General features: G+C 52.1%; 2 protein-coding genes across 2 annotated transcripts in view; one reads left to right on the top strand and one right to left on the bottom strand.

Moving 5' to 3' along the window:
• RCC2 (regulator of chromosome condensation 2) overlaps positions 1-27,128 on the bottom strand; it is a 101,058-nt gene that overhangs the window by 58,453 nt on the left and 15,477 nt on the right. The window lies entirely within an intron of this gene.
• The window catches only part of ARHGEF10L (Rho guanine nucleotide exchange factor 10 like), a 158,517-nt gene continuing 144,868 nt past the window's right edge, over positions 13,480-27,128 (top strand). The window contains exon 1 of the mRNA XM_024749717.1: positions 13,480-13,498. The gene's annotated coding sequence lies outside the window, so the exon portion shown is untranslated. The remainder of the gene's footprint in view (positions 13,499-27,128) is intronic.

Genomic DNA, 27,128 nt, shown 5'->3' with positions numbered 1-27,128 from the left:
AGGGCATGAGAACATGACCACAGTGCTGCCCCGAACTTGTCCAGCCCTTGATACATCCCAGTCCTGACTCTACCGCTCTGTGCACAACGCCAGGGGGCGTCATTCACCTGGCAGAACCCTCCTGGTGAATCCTGGCCCTCGGGGCTGTCCCTCTGAGCCACAGCTGCGGCTGACCACTGACTTCTGTGAAGACACTTCTGTGAGGACAGCACTGTAGCTGGTAATGACCCATTATGCCCATCACTGGCCTCTTGGGAACTGGTCCTCCTCAAGCCATTGGCTTTAGTCCCCTCTCTGACTTGCTCTGCATTTCTGCAATGTGTTCAGTGTGTCCCAGCTGTTTGTGCTGTGAATTTAATTCCTAGGGTGGCCTTGAGCTTGGCAGAAGAGAGACACCATAGGAATCTAATAAATGCATGGGTGGCCAGGCAAATAGATGTAATTAAGTTATGCCTCCGAACCTCTTGCTGAAGGGTAACTCATCCTTAGAATACTGTTCAAGGGCCTGAGCTGGAAAGGGAAGAGGTTCAAGTTCGACACCAAACAAGGTGAGTATTGGTGATTTGAGCTGAGATTAGAGACAGGATGTCATAAAGGTGAAGTGACAGGCCTGTGTTCAAATCCTGGCCCAACCACTGTATAAGTGACAAAAAGGGCCGCCATGCTTCGTTTCCCCCATTGGTGTGGAGTCAATTTTTACACTCCTTCTCTTAACCTATAGAAAGTGATGGAAGTGAGGACATGGGACTGCCAAGCCAGGGACTCAAGAGGCCTCGACCCCCTGCACATTCTCTCTCTTGGACCTTTGTAACTTCCATGTGACACAAGCGTGTGCTAGAGGCCCGGGGGGTGAGAGGCCCTGTGGAGGAGTGCGTCCCAAGCAAGGTCACCCTAGACCAGCTGACAGCAGACCCAAAGGCAAGGCAAGTCTAGTTGAGGTCAAGTTTGGTCCTGGCCAGGAGACCCACACAGCTGACCACCAACTGATGCTGATTTTTGTAAGCCATTGAGTTTGGGTTGGTTTGTTACGCAATGACAGTTTACCGATGAGCCACTTGTCATGGATTGCTTGCCCTCTCTGAGCCTCAGTTTCTGTCTCTGTGAGATGGGCACAATAACCTTCTGAGTCCCAGAGGACTGACGTGAGGAGGGGATGAAACGCACACGAAGTACTGAGCACAGTGCCCGGCATGGCGAGGATGCTGGAATGGGCCCCGTTGCACTGCCATAAGGAAACAACCTCCCAAAATCCAAATGACTGAAAACAACAAAACTCTACTTTTTGCTACTTGTTGATGGCCTGTGGGCCAGGGCTTAGCTCACTGTGGTCACGTAGAGTCCTGGGCTGCTGAAGCTCCCCATCCCGTGTGGTGCAGAGCCGGGCACCGTGCCAGAACGCGACAGAGTCTTGTGCTGGGAATTGAGCGCTCAACCCGGAAGTGACACACATGGCACTCACAACTCATTGCCCCACGCATCCAAGGGGTCAGGAAGCGCATCCTTCATACCAGAGGGAGAGAGCCGGAAATATTGGGTAAACAACGTTCATTAATGTTAGCTATCGTTTCCTGCTTTTCAAGTCCAGAGAGTGGAAAAGTCAAAACAGTAATAGAAGCAATGCTAATAGAAGGAATAATAACAACTCCATTTATTGAGGGCGTACTACATGCCAGGCACCGTGAGAGGCCTTTTACATGTGTCATCGAGTCCTCAGTTCCGTCTGATGGGGGATGTGGCTCAGAGAGCTACATGACCTGCCTGGTTCTCCGGGTTGGTGGCAGAGCCAGCGTTTGGACCCAGGACTCTAAAGCTCACTTTCTTTCTAGTAGACTATGTGGCCCCTTTTCAAAGACCCCAAAGGCTGACCAAGGGGCATTTGAGAGAGTGCCCAGAGGTAAGGCAAGGGGCCAGACCAGGCTTCCATAAACAGGACCAGCCAGGCAAGGCTGGCCCTGGACTCCTATCAGTTACGATCAGAAATCCAAAAAGTTGTCTGTTTTTGCACTTTTATTGCCCCCGCTCCTTCTGGTTTCACAGTACATCGTCCCTCTGAGGAATTCCAGATGAGCTAAGAGGCTCAGGATTTTCTTACCCCCATCAGACTGGAGGCAGGCTCTTCCCCTTTGCAAAGCCATTCATCACTACTGCCATCATTCACTGCACTCTCGCTGTTTGCCCACGGACGCCAGGTGCTTCATGAGAGTTTTCTTACTGAAACCTCTCTGCAACCCTCTGTTATCATCTCCATTTTACACAAGTGAGAACAGATGCACAGAGAGGTAAAGTGTCCTGTCCAAGTTCACACAGATGGTTGAGGAACTGCAGTCCAGGCAGCCTGGCCCCATAGCCTCACATTTTTTTTTTTTTTTTTTTTGCGGTACGCGGGCCTCTCACTGCTGTGGCCTCTCCCGTTGCGGAGCACAGCCTCCGGACGCGCAGGCTCAGCGGCCATGGCTCACGGGCCCAGGCGCTCCGCGGCATGTGGGATCCTCCCGGACCGGGGCACGAACCCGCGTCCCCTGCATCGGCAGGCGATCTCTCAACCACTGCGCCACCAGGGAAGCCCCCATATCCTCACTTTTAACCACTAAGCTACAAAGGGCTTTCACATCCTTGAGCTCATCTGATCTTCCCCCAGACACACACACACACACACACACACACACACCCCAAAACTTCATGGCAAGAAACAACCATTTTGTGATGCTAACAGATTCAGGGATTTGGACCAGGTACAACAGGGATGGCGCTTCTCTGCTCTATGTTGTCTGGGGCCTCAGCTGAAAGACTTAAAGCTTAGGGGTGAGTCGAGAGCTGGACACTGCAATCATCTGGAAGCAACAGATCCCAGGTGTGGCTGGGACTCAGTTGGGCTGTTGACACAGGACCTCTTCATGTAGCTTGGGCTTCCTCATGTCATGGCAGGCTTGGTGTCTTATGTGGTGGCTCCAGAGGTGAGTGTGAGCTAACAGGATTGAGATCACGTGTCCTCTTCTGACCTAGCAGGATCACTTCTGCTGCATTCTGTTGGCTACGTGAGCCTGCCTGGATTCAGGCACAGACCCTCTCTCTCCATGAGAGGAGAGTCAAAGAATTTGCAGACATGTTTAAAAACTCCAGGTGGAGGGCATCAATACCTGGCCGTCCCCCAGGGCCATGGAAAGCTGGGACAGAGAGTGTGGAACCCTAATGGGATAGTACAGAGACTCAGGTTAGCACTGACCTCCAGCATCCCATCACTGCCTCTTGGTGAAAACTCTTGCATCTTGGGTATCCCCATCCTAGAGGACATGCTCCTATGGCCGTCAGGGGGCGCCTGATATCCCTTGGTGTCCATAGGTTAGGAGGTGGCAAGAGAGGACACTCTGGTAGCCTCTCTCGTCCTCCACTGCCCAGAAAGGAGCCCTCAAAGGGACTCCAGCTATGTCCACACTGTGTCGGCCCCCTGCCCACAAACTCCACAACAGGCTGTTGATGGCTTTTCTTGCTTCTCACCAGCTGTGCCAGCCCCACAGAACCCCCTGGGGCAGCACCCTAGGCAGGGGTTCCGGCACTGGCTTTGCAGCCGGGCAGATCGTGAGTTTGGACAAATCACGTCTCTGGTCTGGACTTTGGATTTCCCAGATGCAGGGGGCTGGGCTACATCATCCTCCAGTTTCTAGAACTCCATGGAGCTCCTGAATTTCTCCTCAGGTGAAAGCCTCACCTCTCAAGACTGACTGCAAGCTTCTTGAGGACAGATCGTGTCCTCTTGACTCTGGGCAAGGCACTTCCCTACTCTGGGCCTTCTCATCTGGAGAATGGGGATGCCAGCAATGCCTACCTCAGGGAGCCGCTGGGAGGTAGACTTATGGACACATGTGGCACCTTAGTCGGTGGTCGCAGACAGCTTCCTGCCTTCTTGCTTTGCTGTAAGAAGAACCCATGGAGGCGGGGTCCTGAGTCACTGGTCCCCTCGGGTCTCCTGGGGGCTTGGGGAGCATATGATGTTTGAGTGCCGGCCATCACAGCTACTGGACGCAGAGTTCCAGGAGCAGGCCTCCAGGGGCTGCCCTCCAGTGGCTCTAAAAGGGCGCTGAATGAGGTTTCTGAAAATACCTCTTGTCTTTACAAAATGACGTGCTTTCCCAGGCTTCTGGCCGAGGCCCCCTCTCGTGCTGTATGGGCGCCATGTTGGATTGTAGGTGGGCATCAGGCCCAGGGTCCACAGGAGGCACCGAGATCTAGGGAGATCTGGGGCTTCTCGTACAAGCGATAACAGCAACGCCTCCCAGGAATGAGCATCTACTGTGAGCTGAGTACCTCACCCTCTGTGTGCAGAGGGCATCACCGCTGGTGTGGAGTGAGGAAGTCCTCCCTGCCTTCACTGCTCTGACACACTGGAACTCTGAGTCACTGGGGCCCTGAAAACTCCTGCCTGTTCCCCTTTCCTTCCTTCTCCCACTGCCTGCCCTGCAGAGGCTGGGCCTTGCTCGCCCTCCATCTCTCCCAGCCTCTGCACGTCTCCAGGCGTGGCCAGTGAGGCCCCAAGGGGCTCAACTTCTCTTCACTGGTGGCTGGCATTTGTCTGGAGAGTGGGGCAGAGTGTCATGAGGCCCCAACCGAGGAACTTTGTTGGTGATAGAAATCACTTATCTCTTTTCAACGTGCTTTCCTCCCAGGTTTGATCTATGATCCTGAGGCCTGTTTGGAAGCCTCCGAAGAAACAGCCTCAGCTCTTGAAAGCACAGCCTGCTGCAGCCATTGGAACCCACCAACTTCAGAGAGGTCAGGGGCACGGGGAGAGGGAGGCCTTGGGGGTGGGCCACTGGAAGGAACTACTTTTCAGTGAATCAGCCGTTAAACTTTCCAGGACCCGGGGGAGCCTTCAGCCAGGCGACCTGATGTCACAGCTGCCACCTTCAGGCTTATGGGCTGAGCGTTGCATGACTCTGGGGGCACCAGATGGGCGGTATGTGATGGCACCCTTCAGGGGTGCATCGTGGCCACCCTGGCTGATGCCCGGCCAGCTCAGACCTTCCATGGCCCCCTTGCCTTACCTGTCCTCTGTACCTGGGCAGCTGCCTCAGTCTCCCCGGGCCGGGGCCTCCTACCCTGCTCGTCTCTTGCGGTAGAGAGGAGCTGGATCCTCCTTTCCAGGCCCAGGCAGTTGAAGAGATTGCTCCAAATGGCAGTGCCACCAGCCTCCTAACACTGAGTAATGCCACCACCCGGATGTCGCTATCGAGACCCCAAACTGGGAGGGGCCTCTGACGGGACATTTGCCCAAATCGGCCCAAACTGAACAAAATAGAAGCTTCAAATCCCAACTCTGCCTCTTCCTCTCTGTGTGATCACAGGCAAGACTCAAAACCTTCTCATGTGCAAAGCAACACTGATAAACCTGTAATAAATTAGGGGCATGAATCTTGGTGGCACAGTGATGGGGATGGAGCAGGCGTTTAGCAAATACCAGTTGTCAAGTTCTGCCCCTTGGAGCACTGTCTTAAGGTAAGGTTTCCCCACCTGTGTCCCATCTAGACCCTCCTTCCTCCTTCCTTTCATCTCAGGACAGTCAGTGTAGGCAGGGCAGCTGAAAGCCTGAACTTCAAGGGGAGAAGTTTAATCTCTTCTATGCATTTTTTTTTTTTTTTTTTTTGCGGTATGCGGGCCTCTCACTGCTGTGGCCTCTCCCGTTGCGGAACACAGGCTCCGGACGCGCAGGCTCAGCGGCCAGGGCTCACGGGCCCAGCCGCTCCGCGGCATGTGGGATCTTCCCGGACCGGGGCACGAACCCGTGTCCCCTGCATCGGCAGGCGGACTCTCAACCCCTGCGCCACCAGGGAAGCCCTCTTCTATGCATTTTTAATGAATTGACTTGAGATTTTCACTGGGTCTGTTTAACTGACAGGTGAGAATCACTTGCCATTATCCTGGCCACCGTTAATGTAAATGGGGCTTCCATATTATTCACTTTTGCTTTCTTAAAATTTTTTTTAAATTGACGTATGGTTGATTTACAATGTTGTGTTAGTTTCAGGTTTACAGCACAGTTTTATATATATATATAAAACATATATATAAAAATCTATATTATATATTCTTTTCAGATTTTTTCCTTTATAGGTTATTAGACAATACTGAGTAGAGTTCCCTGTGCTATACAGTAGGTCCTTGTTGTTTAACTGCTTTATATACAGTAGTGTTATATGTTAATCCCGGCCTCCTAATTTATCCCTCCCCCCTTTCCCCTTTGGTAACCATAAGTTTGTTTTCTATGTCTGTGGGTCTATTTCTGTTTTGTAAAGAAGTTCATCTGTATCTTTTTTTTTTTTTTTAGATTCCACATAGTGGAAGTGATATCATATGATATTTCTCATGGCTTACTTCACTTAGTAATTTCTACATTTATTTACTCATTCAATCCATGTTATTTAACCCCCTAGGATGCGCCAGGCACCAGATTAGCTGCTCAGGATACTGGTGAATCACACAGGTGGGATCCTATGTTCATGGAGTTTCTAACAGAGTTGAGAGCACAGATAAAATCCAAGCAAACACACAGATATATTACGTAACTACAAATTGCATAAATGCCTTGGAGGAAACAAACTTATTTGCTTATTAAAGCTTAAATAATCCAAAGGTAAGTTTCAGCCTAGCCCACGGAAGGTTTTTCTGGGATACTGTAATAAAAATGGTAATAACCATGACAATCTCCATAGATATCGGTGGCCTGCTAAGGCTACATATGTAAATGAGTGCTCTATATAAATGAGCTGATTCACTTCTTACAACAGCCCTCATAGTTGAGTGTCATTATCCCCATTTTACAGATGAGCATCTGTAAACAGAAGTTTAGGGGTCAAGTGACTTGCCCAGGGTCACATGGCTTGCTAAGGAAGCTAGATTCAAACTTGGGTTTGTTTGATCTGTCCCTGCTGTAATCATAGACCTCATCTGTGCAGGGCTGGCTGGGGTTCATGCTACACTGTTTGTCTTGTTAAGCCTGGGCAGGGAGCTTTAAAGCTGCATGGCTGGAGGGCTGGGAGAGAGCAACAGGAGAGAATTGACTACTGGGGCATGTCCCCTCCCTTGAGGATGAACTGGGAGAGGGGATGGGAGGGCAGTGAGACCTGGAGCTGGGGGTTGCTGATGTCCAGGCCCAGTCCAGAGGCTTGTCTCTTAACAAATGGGAGCAAATAGTGTCTGTCTCCAAGATGCATGGTCCCTTCTACCTGGAAAAGAGTCCCTGATCTCAACCTTATTTGCAAAAGCTGGATGAAGATGATGGGGTGGGGATGGGAGCCCTGACTCTGCATCCATGTATCACCTGATGGCTAGTGTGTGTTATGGCCTTGACCTTTCACACTTTCAAGACTGTGGGCAGGTGGCTTTGGAGGTTGGGAGCCAATATGGAGGAACCCAGGCTCAGAATCTGGACTCCCTTCTTTCACTACACCCTGCCCTCCGTAGCCCCAATCCTGTTCTCCCTGTGGTTGAGAGCCTGGACCCTGGAAATTAACATAAAACTGGATTGAAATTCCAGCTCTCCCACTTCTTTTTTTTTTTTTTTTGGCTACGCCATGTGGCATGCAGGATCTTAGTTCCCCAACCAGGGATCGAACCTGTGCCCCCTGCAGTGGAAACGTAGATTTTTTTTTTTTTTTCGGTACGCGGGCCTCTCACTGTCGTGGCCTCTCCTGTTGCGGAGTACAGCCTCCGGACGCGCAGGCTCAGTGGCAATGGCTCACGGGCCCAGCCGCTCCGCGGCATGTGGGATCTTACTGGACCGGGGCACGAACCCGCGTCCCCTACATCGGCAGGCGGACTCTCAACCACTGCGCCACCAGGGAAGCCCGGAAGCGTGGATTCTTAACCACTGGACTGCCAAGGAAGTCCCCAGCTCTTCCACATTCTACTGTGTGACTTTTGGCAAGTTACTTGACTTCCCTGAGCCCCAGTTTCTCATCTTTCAATGGGCATAGTAAGACCTGCCTCTCAAGCTCTTTGGGAGATTAAATAAGATGATTTACCTAAAGTGTTTCATCCAGCTCCTAGATGATTACATAGTCTTAGCCGATGAGCATAAAGTTGAATCCTATTCTCCCAGGAGCTTGGGGTGTTGGCATCTCCCCAACTGATGTGAAGAGTCTGCAGAACAGAGCGTGACCCACAAATGTTCTTTCTCTGATTTTGTTCTAACTGCATGCGCGCTTATCTCTGTAAGAGACTGTTGTCTCTTCAAAGTGGTCGCCTGTCAGGAGGCTCTTAGGGGAACTTGGCTCTTGGAAATGTCCCAGAACCTGTGGCACCACTTTGAATGTTCTCAGCGGAGGCCCATTCATCCTCTGAGGGTGGGTCTGGTGTTTGGAATTAGCAAGGAATCTTCTGGATCCAAGACTGCTGACTTTGGGTGGAGGTTTGAACTGGGAAATGCTGACAAGGGAAAGCTAGAATTAAAATGCAGGGGGCGGGGGAGGGTGGAGGGTGGAGAAAGGTTTTCTGCTATGGAGGGCTGTGGTTCTAATTTAAGCAGTTTTAAAATAAATGTGTGGAGGGTGGTTCTATTACGGGTCAGGAAGAGAAGCTTGGGGTATGGAGGCACCAGACCTTTTTCGGGGCTGACCTTGGACAGAGGGTGATGCCCTCCCAGAATTAACTGTCCCCTGATATTCGACTGAGATCCTTTCATTTGCAAATACAGAGCCCTGAGTGAATGGGCTCAAGCAAAAAAAGGAACATATATTCTGAGAATTCAGGGGTGTCTCAGAAATCCAGAGAGCTGGCCTGGCCTCACGGGGGCTGATACCAGGAGCTGGACAGGGGCTGGGAACGCAGGCAGCACTGCCGGTCTCTATTCCCACTGTCTCTTTTTTGAAATTGTGGTGAAATACACATAACATAAAACCTATTATTCTAACCATTTTTTTTTTTTTGTGGTATGCAGGCCTCTCACTGTTGTGGCCTCTCCTGTTGCGGAGCACAGGCTCCGGACGTGCAGGCTCAGCGGCCATGGCTCACGGGCGCAGCCGCTCCGCGGCATGTGGGATCTTCCCGGACCGGGGCACGAACCCGTGTCCCCTGCATCGGCAGGCGGACTCCCAACCACTGCGCCACCAGGGAAGCCCTCTAACCATTTTTAAGTGAATTACAATGCTGTGCAGCCGTCACCACCATCCATCTCCAGAATTTTTTTATCATCCCAAACAGAAACTCTGCACCCATTGGAGAACAACTCTCCATGGCCCCGCCCCCATCCCCTGGTAACCAGCATTCTACCACTGTCTCTATGAATTTGCCTATTCCAGGTACTTCATATAAATGGCACCATATAACATGAGCTTTTGTGTCTGGCTTATTTCACTTAGCAATCTAAGCACAATGTATGTGAAGTTCATCTGTGCTGTAGCAGAAGTTCATTCCTTTTTAAGGCTGAATAATATGCCATTATATGGATGGATCACATTTTGTTCATCCATTCATCCATCTATGGACATTTAGGTGGTTTCTGCTTTTTGGTTGTTGTGAGTAATGCCAATAGCATGATCTCATCTCTGCTTCTCTCCTTGCATCTGGGACCAGATTTCTCAGTGTCTCTAGGCATGCGGCAGAGATGGCCACCCCGCAGCTTTTGAGTTGAAAGTGCTCAGTTCCAGCCTCCAGCAGAAACCCAGTTCTAAATTTCTGAGGCAGAGACTGTGAGTGTCACATGTATATGCCATGGCATGGGCTTACATGGTACCAGTATGGAATCCATCCTTGGGAGTAGGGAACGGTTCTCAGAAAGGACATGGCAGTTGTTTGCGACCTGGCAACCTCCCCCTCAATAAGAAACTAAGGGACTTCCCTGGTGGCGCAGTGGTTAGGACTTTGTGTTCCCACTGCAGGGGGCCAGGGTTTGATCGCTGGCTGGGGAACTAGATCCTACATGCATGCCGCAACTAAGAGTTTGCGTGCCACAACTAAGGAGCCCTCGAGCTGCAACTAAGGAGCCTGCCTGCCACAACTAAGACCCAGAGTAACCAAATAAATAGATAAATAATTAAATATTTTTTTAAAAAAGAAACTAAGCCGGGACACCCCCAGATGGAAATATGTCCACTTTGATGAACCTATCTGGAATTTTAAAATCAGAAGACTCAGAAAAATGCTGTTAATTTCTGCATACATGCATGTTTTGTGTCACCCGGCTTATTGTTTTTGAGGGCTTCTATAAGTCATCCTGGGCCCTGGTTGGGCTGATACCTTGACCTGGCCTGGGGACCTGCTTGCCTTGGAGGCCAGTTGGCTGCAGGTATGGGAGGAGGGAGTGTCATCTAGTTGCTCTTTCAAAACCTCTGGGGCTGGTGGTCCCTGCACTAGCCCTGCCTCTGCCCCAGCATCCTCACTCATCCTTCAGGCCCCTCAGTAGAGTGACTTGTACCTTTTCCAACTTCTGTTTTGTGACTATGAGCCACTAACTAACTGACATGAGACACATCTCTTGATATTATGAAACCTCAGTTTTCTTAGTGATAAAATGGCTAATAATACCTGTCTGTTTTCTTTAGATGTTGGTGCAGGTGTCACATGAGACTGATGACTACAGAGCAGGGGTTCTCAACTGGGGGCAACTGGCCCCCCTGAGGGCATCTGGCAATGTCTGTAGACATTTTTGGTTGACACAACCAGGAGGGGTGGGTACCACCGGCATCCAGGGGTTAGAGACCCGTGGAGCTGCTAAACATCCTACAGAGCACAGGATGGTTCCCACAACAAAGAGTTATAGCTGGTCCAATACGTTAGCAGTGCTAAAGGTGAGGAACACTGGTCTAGAGCCGCTTGGAAGATTCATTCATTCTGCAAGACTTTTTGAGCATCTTTTGGCCCTGGGTGTTGGGGGAGGAGGGACGTTGGTGAGGATTCAAGGATGGAAAGGACCCAGCCCCTCCCTATGGTGGGGAGGGGGCAGAGGGTCTGGCATGTAGTGAGCACTTAGATTCTGTTTGTACATCAAAGTTTTCCTCAGTTAGTGGAAAGCTTGGCATGCAGCTGTTTAGGCCCTGCACAGATGGCAGAGCAGACTAGGAGTAAAGGCTTGGTGTGGGGAGGGGCTCTTTGGGACACTGGATCAGCGAATAAATAAGTTGCTGTGGGTAAGCATAGCCACTGTTGGCAACAGGTGCTTCCCCAGTGCTGCCCTGCAGCCTTACCTAGCAGAGCACTGCTCAGGAAACCAGTTATGGTGTGGATGACGGAAAGCAAGCCTCCCCTAACCTCTTGGAGGGACCAACAGTTTGGGAAAAAGAAGTGGATGTAGATTTATTGAGTTTTTTCTGAACTCATGGTTTTTTCTCAACTAATATTTAGCCCCTCCTCTGCCACTGGGCCTTGGGGGTGGGTGGGGAGAGCAGGGGCCAGAGGAGACCCCCAGAGAGCAGGAGAGATGCCTTTATACCTATCAGAAGATATGGGAGTGTGGGGTGGTGGTCCAGATTTCCGAAGAAAAGCACTGAGAGTGACTCTGGCCCCTCCCACCCTCCTTCCATGACCTTTGGTGCTGCTTCTTCTGGGAGGCAAGGCCCAGGCCCTCCTTCTGGGTGGTTGAAGGCAGTGCCCTCTGGGGTGGGGCTCTGGGAACGAGAGTGCAGCCTTCTGACAGTGGCAGCCTCTCCCCGGCCAGAGCTGAGGGAAGGTGCTGGAATGGAGGCAAGGGAAGCAGTAGTAGACAGCATCTCTCGTCTCAAGACCCCCAGAACCAGGAACTATCCCTCCCAACCCCGGCCAGGCCCTCTGGAAAGGAGAGCCCTCCCCTTCTGCCACTTCTGTGGATGGAGGGGCCACTCCTCCATGGGCTTCTTTTTGCTCAAACTGTAGGCCCCAATAATAATGACAAGGAAGCTCTAGAAATGACAGAAGCCTTCCCGCCTGCCCAGTGCTGCTCCAGGTGCTTTCATTCTGCACTATTCCCATGCCCACCTTCCAGCTGGCTCCCGGTGGAGCCAGGAGGTGGTCTGGCCCTGGTCCAGAGGTTGGCAGCCTCCCAGGTGGGAATCCAGTGAACGGGACCTGTTTACTCTCTCCCGTGGGGCGGGACTTCCGATCCTACTAGGGTTTGCTGAGCCATTTGTGCCCCAGGCCTGTGTGCTCACCAGAGGCTTCTGCTTCCATCAGCCCATGATTCAAAATATCCATCTACTGCACTCCCCATGTGACCCTGGGCAAGTTACCGATCTCTCAGAAGCCTTAGTTTCCCTCTCTGTAAAAGGGGGAGACACTTTTGCAAGGCTTATACGAAGTTATTCATGGAGTGGATAAAACGTTTAAGAGCAAAAACCCAGGATTATCATTATTATCATCATCTAAGGCAGGGATCAGTAAACTTTCTCTTCAAGGCCAGACAGCAAATATTTTGCCTTTGCTGACCCTGCAGTCTCTGTCACCACTCAATTTTGTCTTTGTCTCTCCCACAGCAGCCGTAGACAATAAACCAATGCCCGTGCCTGTGTTTCAATAAAACTTTATTTACAAAAACAGGTGAAGGGCCAGATTTGGCCCTGATCTAAGACCTTGAGGCTTGACTGCCAGTGTCCTGTAGCAGAAGGTGGAGCAGGGTCCAGGTCAGGTTTGGTGTGAAGTGCAAGCTGTCCGTGAGCATTTTAAGGGCAGGGGCTGATCTCCTTTGAGACCCCATCCTGGGTTCTCAGAAGCACGCGGTTAGGGCAGAGTAAGTCTTTGTGGTTAAATGACTTTTTCCCTGATGTCCAGATACACATGCTCTTAATCAGCTCAGCAGATATTTGACTAAAATCTTGGGGGGTGATTAACGCTGACCGTGAGAATGTGGACAGGGTCAGCCCTGGGTGGGCCGTCCTGCTTTCCTGAAAGCATCCTGTGATCAGAGTCAACGTATCATCTGTCCCCTGGCAGCCGGGACTCCAGCTTTATCCTTGCACAGTTTCATTTCATCCTCATGAGAACACTGTCATATTGGGACTATTATAATTACTCCAGTTGAACAGGGGGAAACTGGGGCTTGAGAGACAAGGCCTTGCAGCTGAAAAGGGCTGGGATTCAAACCTGAAACGTTCCAACTTCAAAGTCATGTTCTCTTCCACCCGTTCCTCAGCCAACAGGCAGCTGTCAGCGCTCAGCCCTTCTGCTCAGAACCCCCTTTTAGAGGGCTCCCCCCAACTTTGTTCATGCCCCTTCTCCCTCCCTCATCCTAGCAACTTCCTGGTCCTCCCAGCCCGGCCCAGCCTTGCCCTGCCCTGCCTGGCTTGACTCAGTCTAGCCCTTCCTTGTGGGCTGCCAGGGGCCGCCTCCTGTGCTTCTGCCTGCCCGCCTGGCGGGTCTGGCAGGTGAGTGACTCACACACCTGGGCCCACTGCACACCCAACGAGGGGAGTCTGCGTACGTGACCCCTGGGCTCCCGCTCGCCCTGTCAGCTGTGACGACGACCAGACGGGACCCTTCCCTGCTGCTGGGGCCCGCGCTGCCTTCTTCCTTGGTTGGAATTGGTCTGCACAGAATCCAGGTCAGGCTTTTGGTTTTTAAACATCTCTGTCCCTCGCGGAGTTGGAGGAGGACACTTTGGAGGTCACTGGGTGTGTCTGGGTCTGTGTTGCTGTTGACATCCTTGGGCTTCAGGCCCAGGGACGCCCTGCTCCCTCCCAGGTGGTGGTGGGGCTTGGAATGCCTTGTGCTGGACTCAGGGAAGAGAACTCCGCTGGGAGCCTCAGTGGACATGACCTTGACCCTCGTGGCTACCTTGTGGGGCAGGTCAGGGCAGCATGGGGGTGAGGAATGCAGAGGGAGCCTGGCTGGGGCGTGTGTGCGGTGGGAACTTTCCCCAACTCACTTCTTAGGGTCACAGAGTTTGATAGTTGCAGCTGGATAAGGCCTCGGAGGACACCTAGTTCAAAGGCATCATTTTACTGCTGGGAGAACTGAGGCTTGGAGGAGAGGGAGTAACTCAAGGTCACGTTGTGAATTGGTGGCGGAACAGGGGCTGGAGGCCAGAATCAGCTGCGCCTCCCCGCCCAGGGCTCCTTCCTGGCTCTTCAGCACCTGCGCCGCTGTTTGTGCCCCTGGCCCACCTTGGTAGCCCTCTCGCACCTCATCCTATCCTGGTTAGGAGGGAGGAATGCATTGCATGCAATCTCACGGCTGTGATTTCATGGACTCACAGTTGGAAGCATTTGAAAGGTCACCCGGGCAGTCCTGGCTGTGGGTCTCTGACAGGTGGCTGTTTAGCCCCAGCTTGAATATCTCCGGTGACGGAGAACTCACTGCATTTGGAGGTGGCCTTTTCATTTGTGTGACCGCTGTCTGGCGAAGGCTGGTGTAATGCTTGCTGGGCACTTACTTGGTGCCAGGCGCTTTGCTAATGGAGTACATTACATGTACGAACGCATGTAATCCTCCCAACACTCCTATGAGGTAAGTTTTATTCTTATCATTCTTGTTTATAGCTGAAGAAACAGGCACAGAGAGGTTAAGTAACTTACTCAAGATTTCACAGCTTGAACAAGGGGAGCTGAGATTTGAAGTCAGACAAGTCTGGTTCTAGAGCCCGACTGAGCCCTTAGCTCCGTGACTTGGTCGCTGCTGGGTGATGATTCCCGGGGTGGGGAGTCCTGCTGGGCATGGCGAGGCCAAGGTTGGAATGGGAATTTAGATGATTGTGTGCCCCTCAGGCTGACCTCCCGGGAGAGGGACAAGGCTCAGAGAGGTGAGGTGACCTACTTGAGGTCACACAGCTAAGAGGTGGCAGAGAGTCAGACTCTCCCTCTTGGCTCCTAACAGAGTGTGTGCCATACCAGGCCGGCCCCTCCTCTGGGTAGCTTTTCCTCCAGAGGATCCTGGTACGTTTGGGGCAGAAGTGTCTGAGTGAGGCTGCCTCCCCAGCTTTTGGTTCCTGAATCAGGGTCTCCTGAGGCTTGTTTGGGGACTACCCTCTCTTCTATCCCCCTGAGGGCTGAGCTCTTCTGGGATTAATGCAACCAGCCCTCCAGCTGGGTCTCCTCAGTTAGTGGGACTTTGGGAACTTCAGGGTGGTGACCGGTCTGGCCCCATTCACATCCCTACCACCTAGAAGGTGAGAAGAGTCCCTGCTGTCTCCTTCCAGAGCTCCCTCCCTAGGACAGTCACGTGGGCAAGAGGCCCCCAGGGTGATTCCACTCTGTCCTCTCCTCCTGATTAATAATGATATTAACAGTGATATTGACTACCGGTCCTGCCACCATTGCTCCATTTCCATTTGTCGCACACTCACCACCTGCTAAGCTCTGAGTCAGGCAGCCCGCATGCCATAGTTTGTTCAGTCAATCTGAGAACTCCCATTTCACAGATGAGGAAGCTGAGGCTCAGAGAGGTGAAGTCACTTGCCCAGGGTCACACAGCTGGCCGATGGCACTGAAGTCATCAGCAGAAAGTTGAAAGCTCACATCATCCAAAGTTGCATGCCGAGTTCACGGTGCAGCCAGGGCCAGGGTCCAGCTTGGTTGACCCCAGATTTCAAGCTTTTCCTACTTGGCTCCTCTGGGCTGGGCTGCACTGCGGTGGGACTTGAGAAACATGGGTTCCGGTCGTGTTCTGCCTCTAAACACTACAGGACCTTGGGCAAGCCCCTCAGCCTCTGGGGGCCTGGGTCACCCCTATCGGGGTGCAGGAGCTGATCATTTCTTTCCTGTGATCTCACCGAGGGCTGTGAATGATATCACAGCTGGGAATCCCTTAAAAACCTTGACACAGGGAGGTCCCCGGTGGTTCTGGGTTTTCACTGCAGTGGCCTGGATTCAATCCCTGGCTGGGGAACGAGATCCCTCGAGCCGCACTGTGTGGTCAAAAACAAACAAAAAACAACAAAGCAGAACAGAACAGCAAACCTTGACGCAGTATGCATGCAGACAATTAGTGTGAAGAGAGGTAATCACCCAAGCTGCAGCTCCAGTCCCCTCTGTGCCCGGGACAGCCTTGACGTTGAATCCCCACCGCCACCTGGGGATGCAGGAACACAGGTCCGGCTCTACAGCAGGGAAGCTGAGGCTCCGGGAGGTGAAGTCACTCACTTGAGGTCACAGGACTAGTAGGTGGGGAAGCGGGGATTTGACCTCAGAAGTGAACACCCCCATCACGATGAGAGACAGCTCCTTGGGGTTGGGGACGTCCCAGGGTACCCAGGCTTTGAGCAGTGAGCGGGTTTGGAGATATCGACCCTTTGGCCTCAAGGGGGTCAGACTCCCAAGAGCAGGGTCCCAGGAGCTTAGCAGGTGGGTTCAAGGCAGGTGGGGCGGTGCTGCCATGAGGTGAGTCCCTGTCTCCCCTGCTCAGGCCTCTCCCTCTTGGCCCTTCAGCAGAATGAGAGGGACCTCCCCTCCCCCATCCTTCCTTGTCTCAGGGACAGAGGCAGTCCTTGTTCCAAGGGGACAGGAAAACAGGGAGCACTCCTGAGGCATTCTGGGACCTGCCCTGAAGGTAACCCTGATTCCTCCTCCCAGCCCAGCTCAGCCCAGCTCAGCCACTGCAGAGAGTCGTCGGATGGCCCAGCAGAGGGAGGGACGCATCGGGGTTAGGTCGCACTTCTGCCCACCTCTTCCTTCCCCATCTTTCCCTCTTCCCTGCTTTTCCTCCTGAGCAATGTCGTAATTGAACCTGATAACCATTCATTCTATCTGGTAAGAGGGGGTCCCATATCATGGCTTGTTTGAGACTGGCTGGGGTGGGCGAGGGGACCCCAGGCCGGGAGCCAGGAGGCTGCCACTTCTTCCACTGCGTTCTTCACGCCTGGTGTAAACTTAAGCAAATCCTTTGCCCTCTCTGGGCCTCAGTTTCCCCTTCTGTGAAAGGAGGGGTTTGGCTTGGATCATCCCTACGGGCCCTGCCAGCTTTGAAAGTCCCTGACTTGCTTGAATGGATGGCCCCGAGGTGCCCTCTGAGCTCCCTGCCAGCTCTCTGTCCTCCCCACGTGGCCCTGGGAGCACAGGCACGCAGGGGAGGCTCCCATTTGCTTCTGATACGTGGGGACTGGCAAGGATGGGAGTAAGCTCCATAAAAAGCCGCTCCTACTCTGTCTGGCCGATTTTTGGAATAAACCCAGGGTGCCACTGTTTGACTACAGGGGAGAGGCTGCCTGAGGCCCTTTCCACCTTGTTGTTTGTGGAAAAAGTATGGACGTTGGGGTCAGACTTGGGTTCACATCCCAGCTCTGTCCTCCCTGATGGTGTGAACTTGGAAAGGCTGCTTGGTCTCAGTTATTGCATTTGAAAAGGAAGATAATAATACTGAACTCACTGAGACCTTATGAGGGTTATGAATTCTCCCAGGCAGAGCACTTGGCCCAGCAAATAGTAGATGCTCAATAAAAGAGAGGACAGGTCCCTGGCACCAGTGCCAACTGATCCCTCATGGCTCCAGAATGACAGGACGCCTTGTCCAGGATCTCAGTGACACATTCCACGCAGAGGAGCGGGTGTCTCCAGGTGTGATAGGGATGATATGGCCCTAGTTCTAGTCTTTCCTCTTCCTCTTTCTTAAAGTTGCTCTGGAAACTACAAAACTGGGCCACATGCCTCAATGCCTGCTCTCCTGGGGCCGCTGGGTTTCTTCACCACCCCACCGCCCCGAGTCTTGCTTTCCCCACGGAAAACCGGGAACCCTAGGCTCCAGCCAGGGCATAGTGGGGAGCGGGGCAGCCTGCTGCACGCTGACCTCATCCCCACATCTGGCTGGCTGGCTCAAACGACTGATCAGAATTCACAAGGTGTAAGGATTCATGGGTCAGGGTGAGATCTCTCTAATGAACTAGAGAACGAGCCCCCTAAGCTTCAAGGCTCCTGGAGGGTGGTCCAGAATTTCACGAGCGCACCCAGGGAAAGGGCTGGAGCTGACTTCAACCAAAGCCCGGGGGCTGGCACAGCTGTATTCCTCGGCCCAGCCCTGGAGCCGCAGGGCAGGCAGCTCACTGAAGATGGAGCATCGTATGGCTGCCCCTGATTCACAGACATGCGTTTGGGGATGGAGCAGATGAAATTCCCTGGCGAAGTGGTGGTTTCTGGGAAGGGGGAACGTGCCTGATAAGGCTACGTGCTGCTGTCTCAAAGCTCATTACCCAAAAGACACTTCTTTTCTCCTTCCCCTAAAATTCAGCACAATCTCTGCTTTTCCTGGAATCCTGGATGGGGGATGTTCTAGTTAGTAGAGAAACCGCATCCAGCTTCTTCCTGCTTCACCCAGGGGGTGAGTGGTTTTTTTCCTGTAGTGTTTCAATTGTTTTCATCCATCCATTTGTCCACCCATCCGTCTATCCATGTGCCCATCCATCCAAAGACTGCTTATTGAGTGTCCGCTCTGTGCCAGACACTACATTCTAGAGATACAACTCTGTGCAAAGCAGGCCTCCTCTCCTTAGGGAGATGACAGTACAGCAGGGGTGACAGACAGTTTAGGCAATGCAGTACCCGGGGTGCTATGGCCTCATCTATTTATCAGTTTCCTTATCTGTTGCATGGGATGGTAACCGTACCTATCTCCCGGTAGTGTGAAGACTTGATGAGCTAATACAGGTAAAGAGTTGGCCCACTGTCTGGCATGTAATAAAGTGCTCGGCGAGTGTTAGCTGTGATAATAACACTGCTTGTGAGCATGTAAAGACGATGATGATTCAGATCACCCGAAACAGTGCCTGGCACTGGCTAGCAACCATGCACATCCATAAGTTGTTCTGGGCAGCAGCAGGTAATAGGGGAATGGTGACCAAGGGCAGGCCCCGAGCCAGCTTCTCAGGGTGGGGCAGCCCATGAGCTAATCATCTCAACAAAGGGGCCGAGGGTGCTGGCCATGCCATCTGGTGGCAGGGTGTGTGGGTCTGAGGGGGAGCTTGAGTCAACGCAGCTGCCTCTCTGGTTGGCCCAGTTAGGAGTTGGTTATGAAGCGTCTTACGGTGAAATCAGCCATGAGACCAGGCGCTGTAGACTGCCTTTGCAGGGCTGGAGCAGGCTATCTGGAAAGTTCCCAGAAGCTGAGAGAGGGCAGGGCGGCCAAGGGCAGCAGAGGTGGGGATGAACCCCTGCACTGGGGGCTCAGCAGGGGGAGGCTATGGATGAAGTTCTAGGGGGAGCAGTCATACGTGGTCAGGGGGTCCCTGGTGGTCCCCCATGGGGCTGATGAGGGTTGAGGATGGCAGTCTTATTCACCACTGTACCCCCAGCTCCTGGAACAGTGCCGGGAGCACCGTAGGCACTTAATTGGGGAGTATTAGTTGGATGCATGCTGTCTGATTAGGCCACCCAAGACGGCTGCTCTCTTGCTCTCCATACATCCCCGGCTACACCAGTCCCTGCTTCACCTACACCCTACTCGCAGGACTGACCTTTCCTCTTAATCATAGAGCCTAATCTGTAAATGTCTACGTACTTGCCCCCTGGCCCATCTAGTGATTGTTCTAATCTTAAATCAGAACATCTCCACCATAGCTTAACAAAGGGGCAGTGAGGGGATGATCCTCTGCTGGTTTCCCTGGTAACCGATGAGCCATCCTGATGTAAGTTCCCCCTATAACTAGTAACCTCTTCCCCCCAAACCCTGGAAGCAAAGACGGCAGCCATGTCCTGCCTACCGTCCGCCGCGCGTGGAAGGGTGTCGCTCCAGGACCTTGTTTCAGACATGTAAGCTCCCCCATCAATTAAACCATTAATGTCTCTGTTGCTGACTCCAGGCTCTTTCTTCGGTCTTGAGGCTGGACTAGTACAGGGCTGGCAGGCCTATGGGGTGCAGCCCAACACACTCCAAGACGCTATTGGGATGGTCTGGTTTAACTATCATGCTGGTTTACCTGTAGGAAGCAGTGGTTCTGGAACCCACAAGAGTGGGTGCAAACCCCGGTACCCCTACTTACCAGCTCTGTGGGACCTTGAATAAGACATTTCCTCTTTCTGAGCCTCAGTTTCCTCATCTGCAAAACAAGAATTGCAGCATCAGCCTTGAGGATTGTTGGGTAGACAGGAGATGGCCAAAGGATTTAGAAGTGACAGCTGTTGTCATTTTCCACACATCTAGGGTGACACCCAGAGTTGTGAGCCAGGACTGTGGGATTGGGCTGGTGGGGATGGAGTGTCTGCTGAACCCCACGTTGTGATGTTTTGGGGAGGTGTGGTAGCTGGAGTCAGATAGACCTAGAATCCATTGCTTACTTGCTGTGTGACCTTAGGTGGTCTACTTACCTCTCTGTGCCTAAGTTCATCATGTGAAAAAAAGGGGATCTTGAAAGCAGCCATTCTGCAGAGTTCTTACAAGAGTAAATGGGGTCATATATGAAGAGCACAGGGACTGGCATATCCCTCAGTAAAGGGGGATTTACTGCCCAGTAAAGGGGGCTGGCTTTATCATTGGGGGCCATCTGGGAGGAATGGGGTGAAAAGCCTTTCTGAGCGTGAATGTGAGATACGGTGAGGGACTCTGCGTTTCATCCGAGGGAAGGGGCTCAGGTCCCTCCCTGATGTGTTGGGAATCCCAGCCCGCTGTGTCTCTGCTGACATATTGTGTAGGTGAACAGAACCATCCTGGTGAAGTCTATGAGGTCCCAGAAGTTGCTTGTTTCCAGGAGAAAACCTAGGAAACCCATTTGGCTTCATCTCTTGGGTGATCTTAACCCGAGGCCACAGGGTAGGGTGGAAGGAGCAGATTCTGGATTTAAATCCCCACTCCTCTACTCTCCCACTGTATGACCCTGGGCAAGTCGCTTAACCTCTCTGAGTCTGTTTCTGTATTCATAAAACTGGACAAAACCACCTTCCTTGCAGGATTCTCTGGAGGCCGAGCACACAGTGGGCCTCTGTAAAGGGGAGTGATTTGTGCAAGTCTCCACGCAGGGCGAGGGAGTAGGTGTTAATGAACGCTGGGGCTGGTCCAAAAATCCAGTCTATAAAACTCCTGCCTGCAGCTTCTGGTGCGTTGCTAATGGGAGTTTATGTGAAGGACACAGAGGGATAAGGGCCCATTGTTTCCAGTGGGGACGGTTTTATGACTCTTAGAAAGCGTCTTTCATCTGGGAGACCAGGGAGCTTATGGAACCTCCCAGCCCTGGGCGGTGAAACTGGGGGATGCTGAAGGTTTCTGGGGCTGGTGCCAGGCTGCAGTCACTGCCAGGCCCTCCTGCTGACAGGGGCTAAGGCCTCCCTGGAGTGTCACTGCAGCGTCAGGCTGGCAGCCGCTGTGCCTCCCTTTCCCCAGGCCTAGGACCTTCTCTCCTGGAGACCTTCTGTCTGGTCCCCAGTGCCCAGCCTGGTCTGCTTGGCAAGGCTGGAGGCTCACTGGATCTGCCGGGTTCCCTTTCTGCTCAGCGGCCGGTGCCATATTCTCTTCATTCTTACGGCAGCTTCTAGAATAGGCTTTGGACTCTGTCTGCTGTCAGCTGACCGGCAACTCTCATTGCTTGGGAGGCTTGCCTGGCACCCTGAGCCCTGGGTAGGGGCAGTAACCTGATGCCAGGAAGAGAAGACCTTGTCTCTCTGTCCTTTCTGGCTCCTTGGCCAGGTCCCAGGCAGAGAAACCCATTCTCCCCTTGGCTCCGCAGGCAGCCCTAAGTCCTCTGCCTGCTTATCCCCAGTGGAGGCTGCAGCTACCCCGAGGAGTAGGTGAGGCTGGCTTCCTAGGGTAGGCTGGGCTGGCACACGGGGCCGGTGGGCATGGGCTGATGGGCAGAGGATCTTAACATGTTTGCAGCTGCCTCTGATGGCCCAGGCTGCGACTTTTCCCTTTTCCGTTTCATCTTTTCCATTTGGGGAGATACAGAGAGACTAGAGCAGGATGTTTGGATACATGAATTGGTCCCAGAATTCCCCCTCATCCTGTACCAAGATGGTAGCCATGGGCAGTGGGCACCACTCTCCTTTGATCATATGAATAAAAATCCACTCAGGTGAGTGCAGTGAAGGGGGGTTGCCTCTGTAAGGACACAACAGTTCACTCAGATGGGCATTCAAGGCTAGGACAGAATATCATTGTGCCTCAGTTTCCTCATCTGTAAAACAGGGATAAAAGTACCTACTTTATAGGGTTGCTGTGAGGATTCAATGAATTAATACATGAAAGTGATTAAACAGAGCCCAGTACAGAGTGTTATGGAAGAATCTGCTATTATTATTGCTAGGGCTAGGTGATCTCTGCCTCACTGTCTTTTTCTCCCACTTTACTTTCACTGTTGTTTTTGTTTTTCTGCGGCGTTTCTGATCTCCCAGAACCTCAGCTTGAACTTGGCTGTGGTTTGTTGCAGCATGATTGCCAGCTCTGGCTCGGCGCCGTCTTTCAGGTTCAGCGTCCGTGGTCATTTGACTGACTCAGCCTCTCAGCTCTCCAATGCCAAATTCTTGAGTGAGACGAGCTGATGGGCCCAGTGTCGGTCAGATGTTCACCCTGTTGTCCAATCAAGCGCGCTGGGGAATAGGTTGCTGTCACGGCACATGGAGGTGCACGCGTCCTGGCACGTCCAGTCCAGCCTCTTCAGAGGCTCTACCAGAGCGGCAGAAGAACTGTGAACAGCGGTTCGGTGCTATTTCTGTCAGTCCACAGGAGCGGTCCATGTTTCTAAGTGTTCAGGACAAGTTTTCAGAACTCCTGCTGCTGGCACTTGGAGCCTGTGTGGCTCACAAAGTATTGGTCCATTTAAAATTTGAAATAGTTGCCAATGTTAAAAATCAGGGGATTTCATATGGAAATCTGGATTTCTAGCTTCTCTTGGGAAAAACAATACGAAAGCTTCATAGTGCACAGTGACTCATCTTCCAGAACTGGGTGGTGACTGCCCCTTTTATCTGGGGCAGTGCTTTCCAGGCCTCCAACCTTGAGACATAGTGTCAGTAGTCATGTTCAACCTGCTTCTCCCATTTTCATCTCCTACCTGACCCCCTAGGTCCTGGAATTTGCTACCTTACTCCATATGCTGGCGCTTACCTAGGGAAGGGAACTGCGTAAAGAACAAGAAAAATTATGTAGCTTTTCAAAAAAATTTTTTTAAATATTTATTTATTTATTTGTCTGCGCTGGGTCTTAGTTGCAGCAGGAGGGATCTTTGTTGCAGCATGTGGACTCTTTAGTTGCAGCATGTGGGATCCTCCCGGACCGGGGCACGAACCCGTGTCCCCTGCATTGGCAGACGGACTCTCAACCACTGCGCCACCAGGGAAGCCCTAATTTTGTTGTTGAGATGTTGAAAAATCTCTGTTAGACTATATTAGTCTTCTATCCCTTCAAAATCCTATGGGATAGAAGAGAGCAAAAGGATTATTGCTCTTTTACAGGCATTGGGACCAAGTGGAAGAGGTTGAATGCTGTTCTCAGGGTCCTATGGAGAGCGTGGGGTGCAGAGCCCTGTCCTGTGTCTGTGTCCAGCCCACTGGACAAGAGTGTCCATCACCCCCAATGGTTGTTTTGGGAGAACTTTGAGACTACATCCCCGAGAGAAAGAGCTGTTCAGACTGTCCTCTCCCTTACACCAAGGCCTGTAAAGTGGTAGCTCAGAAAATCAAGTTTCCTTCTTCATCTGAGCCCCCCAAACCACCTCTAGCTGTGTGTTTCCCCACAAATGGCAGGTCTTGAGTTATGAGGAAACTGGGAGGTGGTGGGGAGATTGCTCAGTGCAGCCCAGCTGCCTTCCAAATGCCCGTCCTACTGAACAGGGACAGCAGTGTTACTAAAAGAGAGTTTCATTTTGGTAAGACAGATTATGTCGTCCTCATTCATAATCAAAATGCGATCCAGCCTCTCTTCCATAAGAGCCTGTTCATGACTGGTTTGGCGATTCAGGAAAAAATAAGGACTAGCTACTTTCTGCACACTCTCCGTTCATACTGCCTGTGCAGGGGTGGTGTTTGGACTTGGACTTGGGGAGTCCACTTTCCCATCTACCCTCTTCCTTTTTTTTTTTTTTTTTTTTTTTTTGCAAGCCTGGGCTTTTTTTCCCTTTCCCCCTTCCCCCCTTCTTTTTTTTTTTTTTTTTTTTTTTGGCCATACGCGGGCCTCTCACTGTTGTGGCCTTTCCCCTTGCAGAGCACAGGCTCCGGACGCGCAGGCTCAGCGGCCATGGCTCACGGGCGCAGCCGCTCCGCGGCATGTGGGATCTTCCCGGGCCAGGGCACGAACCCGTGTCCCCTGCGTCGGCAGGCGGACTCCCAACCACTGCGCCACCAGGGAAGCCCTACCCTCTTCCTTTTTTATCTACTACAAGCCTGGGCCGACGGAAGCAGGGCCAGGCTGGGAGGCAGAGGCAGAAGCCCTGGGTTCCCATCCTCACTTTGCAACCAGCTTTCTAGGCAGCCTTGGCTAAGTCACTTAGCCTCTCTGACCAATGGGAAATACTGCCACGCCCTCCCTCCCTCCCCTCCTCTTTCCCAGGTCAGCAGTAGAGACCAGGGAGAACAGAGTCCCAGTCCCATCCAGATGTATCATCCATGATTATGCTTACACAATAGATCCCGCCCCACCAGAATGCTCAGCGAGTGGGAAATTCTGGTTAATTGAATGTTCTGGGACATGGAAACGTTCCCAGAAATCCCTTTTGTTCCTTTTGTGGCTGTTGAAACCCGTTTGTTCAACTATTTAGCAAATATTTGTGTCGTGCTTATGCTCCATCAGGCTCTGTCCCAGGTGCTGGGGATTCCAGCATTAACGAGATAGCAGAGTCCCAGCTCCTGAGGACTCACAGTTCGGGGGAAGACATGGGGCGAATACCCTACACAACACGGTAGGATGGGTGCACGGAGGAGGGGACCGTAGGATGCTATGGGAGCCCAGGAGCCCAGTCTTGGGGCACTAGAGAACAGATCCTGAGAAGGTGTTTTCTGTGTGCAGAGCATCAAAAAGCCACAGTGTCTGGGGGATGGAGCAGTAATGGCGTTTCAGGCAGAGGGAACAGCATAGGCAAAGACCCAGTGAAACGCCTCGTACATTCATTCGTGCTGTGGAGCTTAGCATGTGAGGCTGGGCAGGCGAGAGAGAAGGGGTGTATGCATGTCAGGAGAGCAGGATGGTGGAGAGAGCAAGAATGCAGGAGAATTGGGCTGGGCTGGGGCCTGGCCTGACCTACAAGGTGAGGGCTGCAGGCTCATTTATTCTCGAGTATGTGTTTCCTGATGTGCTTTTTTTTTTTTCTCATACAGTATAAGTAGAATGTAGGTGGAAAATGAAATGAAAACACTAATTCACAGAGGAGGGGCCTCAAGGTCAAATGGATGACACAGGACTGGGAGGAATGGTGACAAGTGGAAGGACACGGCTCTTTCTAAGGGGCCACCACCGCTCCTTGGGGCCTATAGAGTGTGGCCATGGGGGCCTGGCATTACCAGATCGTCAGATTTGTTTAGAGAAGCCAGCAGTCTGGCAATGGATGGGAAATGTCTCAATTGTTAAATGTTGGTAGCTAATTAACAATAATAAAATCACTGCGGGCAAAACAAAATGCTTCTGCAGGCTCTATTTGTTCTGTGAGCTGGTAGTTTGCAACCCTGGATCCAGAAGTTTCTATTGATAAGGGTTTGAGGGTGTCCACTTGGCATGCCCCTAACCTGTGCTGGGCTCTGGGGGCACAATGGGGGCCTGAGGTATGGCCGCTGCCCTCAAGCTGGAGACAGTTCGAGGCATTACATGCCCAGAATCAGCTAACAGAAACAAAAGCGCTAACAGAAGCAACTAACCAAAGCATGAAGTGCTGTAGAGCTCAGAGGGAGAGGTGGTTGGGGAACAGAGGCCATGTGGGGCAGCTTCCTGGAGATTCTGGGCCTTCTGATCTGGGAGGGAGGGTAGACCTTAGTGCAACCAAACAGGGGGCAGGCATTCCAGACTGGAGGACTCAAGAGGGCTCAGGCCCAGGAGGGAAACAGCTATAGCCGGGGAGGGGGGCTGGAAGAGGTCTGAAAGGCTGCAAATGCAGGTCCAGGGACTTGTACTTTTTCTATGCCAGCAGGACTCAAATATCTAAATTCTGGTCCAAGGCTTAATACCATGAGCCCCGAGGTCACTGGATAGACATCTGAAGACGTTCTTGCTGCTTTCCTGCCATTCCAGAAACTTTCCTCCCTGCTGTCATGGCCATTGTTTACTCTTCCCTGGAATGGACAATCCAGCAGGGCAGGGGCCTTGCCTGTTTTGTTCACTGATGTCTCTTGCGTACCTAGAATGATGTCTGGAACATAGTAAGTGCTCAGCAAATATTTACTGGCTGTACAGTGTGAGCCCAGGGTTGCCCTAGGCTCGGGGGTTAGGATGACTTTATGAACAACTCTTAGGACAAGCTCTATGGGGCTTATGTTCTTGTGTGGAGATGGACAATAAAAAAGCAAACCTATCAATGAATAAGATGATTTCAGAGAGCGTGGACTGGTGTGGCTTGTCTGGCTGCACTGTAGTGGCCTGTTATCCCTGTCTCCTCCTAGCCTAGGAGAGCCGAGGGGGCAGGGCCAGGGTCTGTCTGGTTCCTTGTTTCATTCCTAGCCCCTGAGGCTGGTGCCTGCCAAACAGGGAGTAGTTAAAAGAAAAAATGTTTTTGCTGGCTGTAGGAAAGAACGAACACAGGCCAACACAGACTCCAGGCTACACACACCTGTGCCCTTTGGAGGCTGCAGAACTCTTTATCAAGCCAGGAGTAATTGCTGATAAGCCTGAGTGTGAATTTCTTTGCATATAGGGAGGTAGCAGGGCAGTGTTTAGTAACAACAGGGATCATCTTAATTAATGAGCTGATAACTGTAATTAATTGCATCATATCCGGAGGCCCTCTTTGGAATTCTGAGAGGGAGTAACTAGGGTTTGGTAGCTTTGAGTACTGGAAGGAAAGGGCATGCTAGGATCTCGGTTCCACCACTTCCTTGCTGGGTGGGCTTTGGCAAGTTACAGCCCTGGGCCTCCGTTTCCTCATCAAGAAAATGGAGCTACATGGCAGGGTGGTTACTAGTTCAAAGCCCTCAATGCCTGCAGCTGCCAGGATTATGGTTCCTGAGGTTATTATGGGAAACCAGGGTGCAGGGCTGATGTATTGCATCAGGAAGGTTCTCTGCGGCAGGGGCTCGGTGGGGGCTCCTCGCAGGTCTGGGTTTTCCTACGGGACCAACCCAGGCATCCCTCACCCTTCTGGGGTAGCCCTGGGCAAGCTCCTATAAGTGAGGGAGAAGCAAGCA

Source organism: Neophocaena asiaeorientalis, unplaced genomic scaffold, assembly GCF_003031525.2.
Source record: "Neophocaena asiaeorientalis asiaeorientalis breed wild unplaced genomic scaffold, Neophocaena_asiaeorientalis_V1.1 scaffold275, whole genome shotgun sequence".
In the NCBI taxonomy this organism is placed as follows: domain Eukaryota; kingdom Metazoa; phylum Chordata; class Mammalia; order Artiodactyla; family Phocoenidae; genus Neophocaena; species Neophocaena asiaeorientalis.
Note: the sequence above shows the minus strand (reverse complement) of the source record. Positions and strands in the feature narration are given on the sequence as shown.